Source organism: Cebidichthys violaceus, unplaced genomic scaffold, assembly GCF_023349555.1.
Source record: "Cebidichthys violaceus isolate CVI_PGR_0920_01 unplaced genomic scaffold, fCebVio1.0.p SCAF_4, whole genome shotgun sequence".
Lineage (NCBI taxonomy): Eukaryota > Metazoa > Chordata > Actinopteri > Perciformes > Stichaeidae > Cebidichthys > Cebidichthys violaceus.
Window position 1 is genome coordinate 14,636,575 of NW_027176594.1, and position 13,469 is coordinate 14,650,043.

Sequence of the window (13,469 nt, forward strand, 5' to 3'; positions counted from 1 at the left end):
CAGGCTGGCACCCCCCACTCATCTACACACGCACACACATGAACTATATATAACTAACACAAGCTAACCCGGGCTGACAGAAGTGGACTGTATTAAGTCTTGCTAGCTGTGTGTGCTGGGGGTGGGGGTGGGAGGGTCATGCCTATAATGAACTGCATGTGCGAGTGATGTGCGGATGGCCCTCTACCGTCTCCGCTGTTCTGTGATACATGACTGATGATTCAACATAATGAGGTCTCATCACAATAACAGAGACGGATATATGTCGCCGCTTCATCGAAACAAAACGTCCCTGAACACCACCGCTCCTTCCCCTTGGGAACAATAACGGGCTTTGTCCATCGTTGTCTTGATTAATCGTGGAATTGTTTTTTGTCTCCAAAATGACAGAAAATTGTGAAAAGCGTCTGTTACTGTTTCTTACAGTCCAAGCAATTGACCAACTGTTGCAGCTATAAAAAAAATATGTCAACTTAAAGGTACAGTTCACCCCAATTTTTTTTTTTATAAAAATACATATTTTTCCAAACACACCTATTCGACTCCCTGAACAAACTGATGATGTAGGTTGTGATCTGCAACAAGGCCGTCTGATTTGTACGACGGTCACATCAATTTATTTGCGGCGGAGTAACATCTGCAACATTTGTGTTCATTTCATGCATGCAAAAAAAATGTTTTCTTCTTGACTTTGTTGCTACATCTGGCTGCTGACTCTTCTTCAGGGACAGGAGCACATGCCATTCTGGCTTTTTAAATGCAAAAATACTCAGTTTCCTTGTACTGCTGAAAAGCAATAAATCAGCTTTTAGTCAAGACAGGAAATAAGACAAAACAAGAGTCTTATCTGTGTGAAACTGTAGCAGGACACCCATCGTCTATATCAGTGAACAACACATTTAGGTTTGTAGTCTCCCTGTGATGTGCATCACCAACTGTGCTGTTCAAATATGCAGCAGACATGAGCTGCCTCCCTTTGAATTTGCCAACCAACTGCACAGATCTACTTTCTAGTTTCAAGTACTCCATGTAAAGGTCTGGCTTTGCAGAGCTACAGATCAACTCTGTATTGTGCGTAAGAAGAGAGAAAATTGATGCATCACCTGCTGTATAAAGGCGAACACTATTTTCAGGTATTGTGTCCAGTCAGTCATTGCTGGAGGATGAATCCCATTCATATTATTCCCCTGTTTACAAACATTAGCAAACATTATCTCTCAGAGTGTCAAAAATAAAAAAATAAAAATGTCAAATTCCTTTTCATTTAATTCTTCACTCGCACACAAGCAGCGGCTTTGAAGGGTTGAGAATGTGAGCTTTGAGCCGGTGCTTGCCGGAGAGCGTTGGCTTACTTTGATGCAGAACAGAAGCGGGAAAATAAGGGAAAAGAGAGGGAGATTAGAGAGAGAAAAGCCGAGAGAGAAAGATGTGGCGTATAGATAGAGAAGCCAGAGAGGGAGAGACAGTAAAGAATCCGCAGAAACAGTAAAAGCAGAGAAAGACAGCTCAAAATGAAAAGACGTGCAGCTCATATACTGTACAGAAAAGCTGAACATTGTGAGTCTGGCACTCCCCACCACCTTGTGTTGAATAAACAGGACTGTGTGTGATAACACTCTGCAGGGGCCAACAGCTGCAGTGTCACATCACCTCATGGCTTCGCCCTGTTATTATCAGCCTCAGCTAGTGCACACTCGTACACGACAAGCTAGCATTCACAACTACAGCTCTGTCGAACAGTGCTGTGCGACCGTATATCAATTAGAATTGAAAATAACCACCATGTTTCCTCTGCATCATGTCCAAACAGGCTCTCATAACACTCACTGTGTGTAAGCGTACCTCTGCAGTAGCTGACACTAACTGTATTTCAGGCTTTCCTTGCACTTGCGTTTCAAATCCCTTGTACTAAATATAGAAAGTAGCCCCCGGAGTGGAGAACCACTGATATTTAAGTACATGAGGTATTATGTGGTGGAGTCATTTCATAACTCCATCATTGTCATTGTTTAGCTGTCTCAGCGGCAGTTTGGAGACTCAGTTCTCCACGGAGTGACAGCTTGGTGGCACCGCGGCCGGCAACCGTGTCACAACGCTGTCCGGCCGAATGATGGAAGTTACCTCAAACACACTGCAGTGCACACACTGTATGTTTCCCACCGGAGATGAATTACGCAAAGCGAAGTGAAGACTCTTGGTTGACGGGTTCAAGTTGTACATTATTTTAAAGAATATAAAAAAGATTCAAAATGATAATAATAATGAGACAACAATGATGAGGCGTTGGGCTTCAAAACATTTAGTTTAAAAGTACAAAAAGGCTTTCAGTCTGGATATAAAAACGTCAATGTCCGGGGCATCGGCCATTTGGTTCCAGTGCTACATAATGACTGAAAGACGCTTCTCTGTGTTTACATTTTCCCAGTGTAAAACTAGCCATCTATCCCCCAGTGATCTAAGAGGTCAGGGGTTTTATCGCTGGAGCATGTCAGTTATGTGTTTAGGGCCAACTCCATGTAGAGATTTACAGACAAGTAATACAACTTAAAAATTCTTTGGCTTAATGGCAACCAGGGCAAATATTTAAAGGGGCAGTGTGTAAGTTTTATTGGCCTCTAGTGGTTTATGGCAGGTTGCAACCAAGTAAATACCCCTCAGCTCAGCCCCTGGTTTTCCAAGTGTGTCAGAGAACTATGGTGGCCTACAGGTATGGATAGGTAACTTTAGGATTTTAATATAACTAGGAGCTACTCTTATCAATACTCGGTTCTTCTGTCTTCTGTCCACCTGGCTGCTAGCCAGTTGCTGTCAACTCGAGTATCCTTCCCTTCACCTGGTTCACCTGGTGTCTGTATTTGTTTGTGTGTGTGTGTGTGTGTGTGTGTGTGTGTGTGTGTGTGTGTGTGTGTGTGTGTGTGTGTGTGTGTGTAGTTTGAGGAGACCAGCCCGACAGTGAGAGCAGAGCAAATGCGCGCTGCAGCGTGACGATAAATGACATCAAAACATATAAAAGTACTAATAAAAAGCACCAGTAAGGTCGGGGCTTATCAGTACTATGATCTTTAATTATTCAGCACAGGGGCCCGTTTAATACCGGTTTTGAAACACATCACTACCTTCAGATATTTAAAATGCGAAAGGCTTTCTAAAGCCAGTTTCCCCTCTGGGCTGCTAGAAACATGGAGGTGCAACACGGCGGACTCCGTGAAACACAACCCATAGGAAGATAGAGATTGAGCAGGTTGCAGGTGCCCGATGGTCGTTTTAGGAAGTCCTGTCAGAAGGCCATTGCAATAATCTATTTTGCTGGAGAGGCATGAATCAGTTTTTCCAAATCCTGTTTGCCGTAAGGTGTCGGACTTTGGATATGTTTTTAAGGTGATAAGATGCTGATTTGTTATAGCTTTTACATGTTATTTGTTATAGCTTTTACATGACATGTTAAAACTCATGTCATTAAAAACACCAAGGTTCTTAACCTGCACTTTTGTTTTTAGTGCTTTTTCATTTCGGTGAGCAGCAATCTATAGCCTCTCATCTTCGCTGCCAACAAGAATGATCTGTAAAAAACATCCAGTTATTTATTTGCACAATGCATTTGCACAATATCTCTATGGGACCGTAGTCATTTGACGAGAGAGCTAAGTGTATTTGAAAATCGTCAGCATAACTATAATAATAGGGATGTTGTTCTGAAGGATGTGGCCAAGTGGGAGCGTAAACAGATTAAATAGGAGCGGGCTGAGAACTGACCCTTGAGGGACACCACAGGTCAAAGGCATGCTTTTGGAATTATGGTTCCCAATAGCAATACTTGCGCTCCAAGTATAATTTCAGCCATTTTAAAATTGTTTCAGAAAGAACAACCCAGTTTTCCGGTCTGTGTTAAAGTATATTGTTATTGACGGTATCACAGGCTGCACTAAAATGTATATCTTGCCTAAATTACTATTAAAATTAATCTAATTTAAAACCTCTCAATGAGACGTCTCTGTGCTGTGATTGGCACTGGTTTCTTTGAAGTTGTAGTTTGTAAGTTGTGAATGTGGCTCAGGCTTGAACTAATATCAAGTCTGATACCATCAATTTGTTTTTAAAAAAGGACGTAAATTCATTACAATTATCAGCTGAGAGAAATCCAGGAGCTATTTGAAGTGGGTGGGATTTGTCTTTCTACGGTAGCAAATAAGGTGCGGGCATTGTTTATATTTTTTGTTGGATCGACTTGCTTTGCAAATTGTATTAATGTAGGAGAGGCGCATGGCTTTGTAGATAGTGTGTTTAGTGTTTGAAGTTTGGTTTTACGTTTCATTAGCCTTACATTTGGTTCATGTCTCCAGGGTGCTTTCTGTTTATGAGTGATTATCTTGTATTTTGCCGATTTTGATTACGATATACAATGTTTTGGAATTTAAGTTATTCAGCAGAAAATCAACAGAGTCTGATGTTTCATTTGAAGTTGTAGACCTTGCTTATGTAAAAGGAGCAGCAGTATGGTCATTTAAGAACCTCTTTTTAACAACCATAGCTCCAGTTTGAGGATTGGATTTAACAGACAAATAAAAAAATATACAGAAATGATCAGGTAGAGCCAAATCCTTAACCAGTGTTGAAGTACAGAGACCTTTAGTGATGATCAAGTCCAGAGTATGTCTGGAGAATGGGTTGGGTCCTTTACATGCTGAGACAGGTCGAAAGCGTCAAATAGTGCATTAAGGTCATTCGCATAACTATCTTTTGGGTTGTCAATGTGGATGTTAAAGTCACAAGCTATTACTAAAAAAATCATAGTCATCATCAGCAGTCTGCAAGTCTCAACTCAAGAAACTGTAGTGCTGAGAGTCTTGGAGGTCTATCAATAATTACAAGTGGAATGTGAGGTGAACATTTAAAGATATATATTCAAATGACAAAATAATTACCAAATGACTCTTGCATTGGAGGGACTCTTTAAAATAGGTTTGGTGGACTGGCGCTCAGGATGGGATGGGGTGGAATCTGTTGGGGCTTTGAGCTTCGCCTCTGGATAAGACCGATGCAGCCCATGCAGTCAGATGGTGAGGTAAGTGGAGCCTTCTACTACTTTGCAGTAGAAGGCTGTGGCCAGTGCAAGGTGTACCTGTTATCCATTTAGTAAGGCAAGCTAATAGCTGGCGGATAAGCTAAAAGCAGCTACAAAGCGTCATGGGCTCCAGAAATGCTGCACGGATTAGATGATTGTAGCTCTCTGGGTGTTTACAGGAACCAGCAAGGGCCCGACTTACTGGGCCCACTGCAAGGGTCAGGCACCGGTGTTCTACTGCCGTTCAAGGTTATCCCATTAGCGAGCAATACGAGCGGCCAGACGCTAAAATTGAACATGTAGGTAAAACAACTAAGATCACAACTAAGTGCGATATAAGAAAGTGTTTTATAACTGAACAAAAATGTGCGGACAAACACAATTCTGACGCATTCGCATCTGCCCTTATAGAAGAGAAGAGAGTGAGAGAACGAGTGCTAGTGAGGGTGCCACTCATTGGGTGTCACTCTTACTGAAGATAAAGACCACTGAGCCGGATGTGTCAGTCCCTGCTACTGGAGAGAGACTCACCAGCTGTCACTAACAGATATTACTTCCCGGTCTTCATCCATGTTATGTGTAAATGTGACATGGGCTAATATATCAACCCTTTAAAAAATCCAGTATTGAAAAGTGTTGATATAACAACAAAACTTCCCTTCTACATCAAAATTTCCCCTTCTTTCCCCTTTCTTTCGCGCCTCTCGCTCTCGTTCTTTATCTCAGTGAAAACTAATGGAGGTTCACTGATGAATAAATGACTGCCCTCCCCAGCTCCATGCAATTAAAGCAAACTCAACCTTTCTGCCTGTTTGGGATTAAATACCCACAAGTCAGCCGGCTCTCTACGTATTTAAGAGCCCTTCCTCAGTCTGATGCAAAACCATGAAAACCACCACATTATGTGACACGTTTTCTTTCTTTCTGCGCCGGCTCTTATCTTTGTATCTTTTTATCTCTAGCTGACTGTTTTTTCACTCTGTATTCCCTAAACATAAAAAATCACTACATGATGAAGTTCAAAGTCATGTGAGATGGCACCAGAGTTCCCTCTAATATGTACAGCTTAAAAAAAAACAACCTGAATTTAATACAGTGAGAGAGCACTGTGCACAGTGCTTCAAGTTTGAAACCTTAATGACACTGAATGGCGAAAATTGTAGGAGGGTCATCTTGAACTTTTTAAGGCAACAGCACTGTGTTGCGGATGAGGCTTTGAAAGCTGTGACAAATGAATTGTGCATGAATACTGTGCTATACTATGTATTATTTATGGCCTTTAGTATACTGCTGCTTGGCAAAAATACAATATTCTGACTTGCTTTACTGTACACCAGCTTTAATATTGAGCACCTAGGCTTCACCAGATAAATGAGCTATGATATCACAACTGAGACATCTGTCGGCTTTAATGTGTTCAATCCCACTGGCAAACACTTGATGTTCTGATTTGAAACCAACACAGACAGCTGCTGTGATTGGCACATACGCAGAACACAACGATTCCATCACTCAATCTGATCAATGCTTGTTTTTCAAAGATTGTGGGAACAAATTCTTTGTCAGTCAGCGATCACAACAAACCCTCTCAACTGAACAACCAAAATATGCTGTTTGTCAGATTGCCATCCAGAACAACACATTTGAGCACTCGCTTATCTGACATCCTTATTGGCATCATTTGAACGTGCCTTTTTTTAATTACAATTGACAAAAAATATTTATATGACCGCTCTGATTTGCACACACTGGTGAAGCTGCTATAATCAATATTTATAATGTGTCCAATGACAGCGTATAAAGGCCATTAGACACCGGGGACATATATTTTTTTCAATCTGTTCATGTCATGAATACTTATATCATCCAGAACACCAATATTGTAATTATTTTTCCGATACTAGGTTGATTTCACTGACCTTTCGCACAGAGAACAAAGGCATTAACCAATTAGATTGTTTGGAACTGACATATTCAAAACCTACACTGTAGTGGAGCCCACACTGCCACTAACTGCACTCCCTAACAGAAATAATATCTAAACTCTAGAGAGAAGTTGACAGGAGGGTCTACAATATGCGTTTGAAGGATGGTTTCAGGATGTCAAAGTAATTCAGCAGATGAAACAGTTAAAAAAAGACAAAGGTAGAAGCTAAAGCTACAGATCACAGTGTAAAAGTGCAGCAGCACATCACCTGGTGATCGAGACAGAAAACAATGAGATTAAGGAACAACACTGTTCCTGTAAAGTCGGGTAGGTCTTTGATAACTGTTACAAATCATTACAAAGCAAAAGGACCATATGTATGCATTCAGTATACCTTCTGTAGTTAGCGTAGCATAGAAGTGCTAACGCTGGTTGATGTACTGCTAATAATGTACTCTGCTAATGCTAGCTCCGCAAGTTTTTAGGTAGAAACGTAATGTTTTAGAAACGTATATCTCCTTCCAACTTCTCCGGGTAACAAGCATCACTATTACACAACGTTTAAGACAAGCACCAAATCCACAAAACCAGTCTGAAAATGAAGTGAATCTGAATCGAATGCATGAGAGTCTCAGGAGCAGAGGCGGATAGTTGTTGGACCCTGGTCAGAGCTGGGCGAAGCGCTATGATTGGCATTCTGTGTCACAAAAGTTTAATCTCATTTCATTTGAAAATTATGCCAACTTTATCTTACATAATAAGATTAGGTGGGTAATTAGGCCCCATAAGCTGCAATGTTAAAAGGCCAGATAGTTACTGCTGGCAGGGAGAAGGCCAGTGAGGCTCCCAAAGCCTTCTGACAACCTGTTGTAACACAAGTGCAATGCAGAGAAGCCTCCTGTGATCTCCAAAATTACTCATCCTGTCCACGCACAGCACAGCCGCTGATAAAACAAGCTCATTATATAGAGAGAAAGACGAGGGAGAGGAGGAGAAAACAGACAGGAAGAGGAAGAGGAGAAGATTTTTTTTTGCAGCGCATTTGAAGGGCACAATTAAAATCTAGAAAGTTATCAGGAAAAGTTGGATTGCGGAAAAAGCTCATTGGGCGAGTGTGGACCAAATTCATGGGACAGCGAAGGTGGGACCACATTCATCACCAGATTAGGGGGTCGTTTCAGAGATCAATGCAATAACGAAGCGAGAAGGAGGGCTAAGGTGGGGACATAAGGAAAAAATGGCATGAGGATGGAGAGGGACAAATTTCAGTGTGTGTGTGAGAGAGAGCGAGAGAGAGAGAGGGGGGGGGGGGGGGGGGGGGGTGTAGGCCAGTATGATGAGCAAATCTGTCTCATCCTGGGAGCAGCCTGAAAACAATCTTACTGCCCGCTCTCAGGATGCAGCACTTACACGAAACATCACAGCTCCACAAAAACCTTCAACTTCAACCTGCTGTACAGCGCTCTCTGTTGCTGCTGCTGTATACATACTGTAAGATTGAAGAACTGTATCGGCAATAAGATGGTGTAGCTGAGATTTCAACACACGATGAGAGGAAGTTAGATGTGAAAACTATAACCCCGTCTCATTGAAATCAATTTCTTATTTTCCCAAATAGGCTATGTTTTTTGGAGGTGTGCTTTTGTACTGTAGTCCTGCATATGGTTTGGGCAACAAAAAGACTTTGGGTACAGAAAGATCTGGGTTTTTTGGTTAAATACTGAACGACTAAACACATCCTGTTTTGTGTCTCAAGTTACTTCCTTCTAGGGATGGCGATGTCTGACTGTTGATTGGTCCACGCTGAAATATCTCAACAACTAATGGATGGATTGCCATGAAATGTTGTACAGACATTCATGATCCCCAGAAGACAAACCCTACCAACATTGGTGATCCATTGTCAGTGAGTGCAAGCTGTGTTTTCACAGCTTGCACTCACTGACAAAAGAGCAGCTCAAAGCTTTGTCATTTCATGACATCACAGATTAGCGAGAGCTCTTTTGATTTGTAGCTTTCATGTTCTCGTATACAGTATTCACATTTAGCTGTCAAGGACCACAGGAATGACACACAATGGACAAAGTTTTATTTTAGTGCAGATTTCTTTTTCTATTCCTGGCTCCATCTGTTGGACTTTTAAAGGGGTTAAATGTTCGGCAAAGCCAGGAAAATAGATAGAGGAGGTGAGAGAGCGAGAAAGTGAGCTTGAAGCTCTAATAGGATGTGATTAGTTTTACAGGGAGAAGATGAAGTAATGAAGTAATCATTACAGGAGCATGTCTGTTGTTTTAGTCATTTTATTCACTGTTCATGTCTACAAAGTAATCTCAACACGCCCAATCAAATAATTTCAAAAATGTAGTCTTACAGCTGCTGTTGTTTAAATTAGGGAAAGGACCGACAGCTCAAACTGACAGCTTGTTCAGACTTTTCTTTGCTCTCGCAAACAAGCTATATTGTTGTTGTTCGAGTGCATCAGCATCAGTAGTGAAAGTTACATTTGACATATGGAGCGAAAATGAAGTGGACTCTCCCGTCAATGTAATTTTTGAGGCTGATCACAGAGATCTCCTGGCAAATTGGCTTTTCACAACCAACACTTTTTTTTTTTTTTTTTAAACTAGTCAAGAAAAATAATAGGACTGAAGAATGGGAGTGACAGAATAATATCAGGTAATAGCTGCATGAGGAGCAATATTTTGTCCACTGGGCAAATTAATAGTGCATGTTTAAAATTAAGCAGCCACTCAATAAATTACCATCATGTGTTTGGCTGGTGGGTGAAGCAAATCAACCAGCCATTGGCAAGAGGACGGTGTTAATTCTGTACCCTCTGCACATGTGCAGTGTATTATTGGAGATTGTACCTTAATTCTCTTGTCTTTTGGGATTGGTCCTAATTGCGAAAGGCGGCATTACAGAGGCGGTCCATTATCCCCTCATGTACAACCAGCAGGCATAATGGGATACATGGTGCATGCAGGAAGCAAGTCTTAAAACCACAAATTGGGAATGACAACAATAGGATGAGGAATCAAGAGTGCTCAAACAATCATGTCAGCTGCTGCAGATTAGCAAGGAGCTGCGCATCATTGTACAGCTACAAGCTGGTCTGGCTGATGTCAAATAATGTCAGCAAAATAATTTACTTCCATGGTCGCGTCTGTCTTGCAAGAAGGCCCCACACACTTCTGCGCAGATGATGCCTATTTAAAGATAGAGAGGGTGTATAATTGTAGTAATCAATCAAGGGGTGGTGAATCAGTTTTAACTAACAAATGTTTGAAGAAAAAAAAGCCTTTTCCAAAGTAATGCACTGGCAGTTTGTTATCTGTATGCACAGTATTTTGACTCTCTTTCCATTGGAGAAATCACACCACAAGAGAGCCGCGGCACAGCGGCCCATTCATACATGAGTTTTACTACGAACCACCTGGCAGAGTTTTTTCAACCCCAGAGAGAGAGTAATTTGAAACAAGCTAGAACTTTAAGCCTGCTGCATGGTTATGGACTTGTAGGCAGTGTTGATTGGAAAGACACACACAAAAAAATCTACCTTTAGGAGACAGGATGCTTTATTACAAATGGATTCAGGATGCTGTGCACTTGTTTGCAGTGAAAACAACAGCTTTAATCTCCCCAAAAACAGGCAAAGAGGCCATTATCATCGAGCACCAGCATACAGTATACGTGTCCGCACACGCGCGCAAAAAGCTCGTACACACACAGCTTAAGTCCCAACAAAAGATCTGGAAGACCTCATTAGTCGCCAGAGCTGGAGTCGAGTGTTGGCCGGGGCCACCTCTGTGGTCCTATTATGCCAATACCAACCCATGGCACGGCGTGAATTAATGGCTCACTGGAAGCGCGCAAATTGTTTGGTTCATAATGGGCCTACCTGCATCTGTCAATGATTCATTAGAATACTGGGAAAGAAAACTGCAGCCGGGCGGTTTATTTGGTCTCTCCATCGCCGCCTGAGACTGTAAAGTGTGTTGAATAATGCGGTTTAAAGATCAAATGCCATAAAAAGGGGAAAACCCGTTCGTTCAATGTTCTAAATGGAAATCAAATGACTCTGTGACAAGATTCGGAGAAATCAAGTGGTTTGCCCCGCATAGAAGGACTTCAGCACACAGAGCAATAGATTGGACATAATTGTGGACTGATAAGGGATAGACTTGGCAACCTGAAGGGAATTGGGTTATTGATGCTGGAAAATCACTCACTCGCTCTATTGCACATGCAACATGCATCTCCCTGCCATGACTCTATAGGCTTCATGTTCCACCTCATCCACACGGCTCACTACCTCTCTATCTGTCCGTCACTCGTTTCTACGCTCTTCAGTCTCCCTCATTCATTCAGTTCAAAAATAGAATAACATTTTATAATCCACCAACATTGTCTTGCCCACGAGGCATAAAATCAACACAAAAGGGCCAGATCAAAGCACAGAGAATGTATATTCAATAAAAAGTGAAATTTGATTGATTAGTCAATTAATAGTTTGGAAAGAAAGAAGTGAAATTAGAATAGAATAGAGCCCAAGATGAAGTCTTAAAAATGCTTAATTTGTTCAACCAAGTGTCCAAAATCCAAAGTTATTCAATCAACTAATGTAGAAGACTTTCAAAAAAAGAGCAAATAGCATTTAAAGAGCTTGAATTTGGGACATTTTAACCCCAAAAAAGATAAATCAAAGTTTTCTGACAATTAACTAATTAATCAAATAACCAGCTCTAGTATTGTATCATCATTTTAAACTTTAATATGTGTGAATATGGATATCAGGTGAAGGGATTTGATGTTTTTCTTGGCTGGCGTGACTGAAAATCTATAAATAAAACATTAAAGAACGCACAGAGACAGCGACAGTGGCACTAAAAATCCCTACTTCACCACAGTGAAATACAATTTCCCTCTTCATCTCAGCCTCACCACCCTGTTTTTGATCCTCTTCCCGTGTTTCCACCTCTGTTTTTACGCTTTAATCTATTCATTCATCTATTGAAAACCTCCCCCTCCCCCCATCTTTCCATGACTAGGGCTTTAAACCCTTTTCTCACACAGCACTGCTTTTGTCAGACTACAAAATAATCATTTCTCTTCTCTCTCCCTCTGTCACTGCTTTTTTTACACAGTATATGTAGAGAGAAATATATAAGTGCTTGCCATGCAGACCGTGTCCACAGATTTCCTCAAGAACTGTGTTAACCATCAAATGATGTCTAATGCAGCCTCCCCCTCCACACATACACACATCTCTTTTTGCTCATGTGCTGCTGTGCCTCAGCCGGCGATCATCTCTGTTTTTATATCGTCCAATCGGGGACTTGAGATCGACGATTGTCAGGGAGCGGCGGCGAGGCTCAGACTGTGACAGAGTTTTGAAAAGAACAGAATCTTTAATTACGCTAAGCTTTCTGTAATTCATAAAGGAGTGTGAACCTTTTATTTCAAATATTCAAGCATCATTTTTAAAAGTCCATGTCCATAACATTATTATCCTATCTTTAATATGGATCATCCAAATCATATCCATAACCAGGGCTGTACAGAATAGTTTGAAGCTTCATTCATAACACTGATTCAAATTATTATTATGATTAACTTGCTGAAACATTGCAACAGTCCACCTTCCCTTCCCCCCTCTCTGTCTCAAACAGAGTGAGCGATGCAGCGCTCAGTCCAAAAGTCAACATTTATTGAAAAATTACGGATGTAATCGTTTCCAAAAACCAACATGTTTTTATCTAACAAAATATTCTACTTCATTCCATATTATTGGCATCCATCCTTTTAAAAACAAGATGTTCACTGCGGACAAAAGTTTTCTGTCCCTCGCCGCACACAAAGAGAGGCACGCACCTGTATTCACAAGGCAGTCTATCAGCAATCTACCAGCACCATAAATTACAGTGACAAAATAAACAACATATATTTCCCATTTTTAAAGGGTAAGGACATCATAAAATATGACGACAGCTTCATTCGAAAACCTCAATCATAGCTTGAGAAAAAACAAGAGGATACGCAGAGCTGAGTTTTGTTAGGCGGGCTCAAAGAGAACGGAGATGCGTGGTGTCAGCTCCAGATCCATGGAAAAGTGACGGCAAACTGGTTTGTAATTAAGGATTTATAATTCACTCGTCACTTGTGCTGGTTAACGGGGGTTCAGCGGGAGGACATGCCGCACCACCAGAAACATTTCTAAATTGTTAAATAAACTGTAGGATGCAGATTCTAGAGATTATTTTTACAACATCTTCTGTTCTGAGAGTAAATTTGTTCAAATTGCCTACATCTTGACATAGGAAAATCCAATCGGAGATACGATAAATAACGGGTCTCAGCACTGCTTTTGCATGACTGTTAAACTCTCATCTACACTTTCATCTTGTCACTCTCAGTTTGTGCCCTCTGTCTCTCTGTCAGCTGTAAAATGTGGTAATTAAATGTTGAGCAAATGCCTCT

General features: G+C 41.1%; 1 protein-coding gene across 10 annotated transcripts in view; it reads right to left on the reverse strand.

The window, feature by feature from the left end:
• grin2bb (glutamate receptor, ionotropic, N-methyl D-aspartate 2B, genome duplicate b) overlaps nt 1-13,469 on the reverse strand; it is a 93,602-nt gene that overhangs the window by 54,442 nt on the left and 25,691 nt on the right. The window lies entirely within an intron of this gene.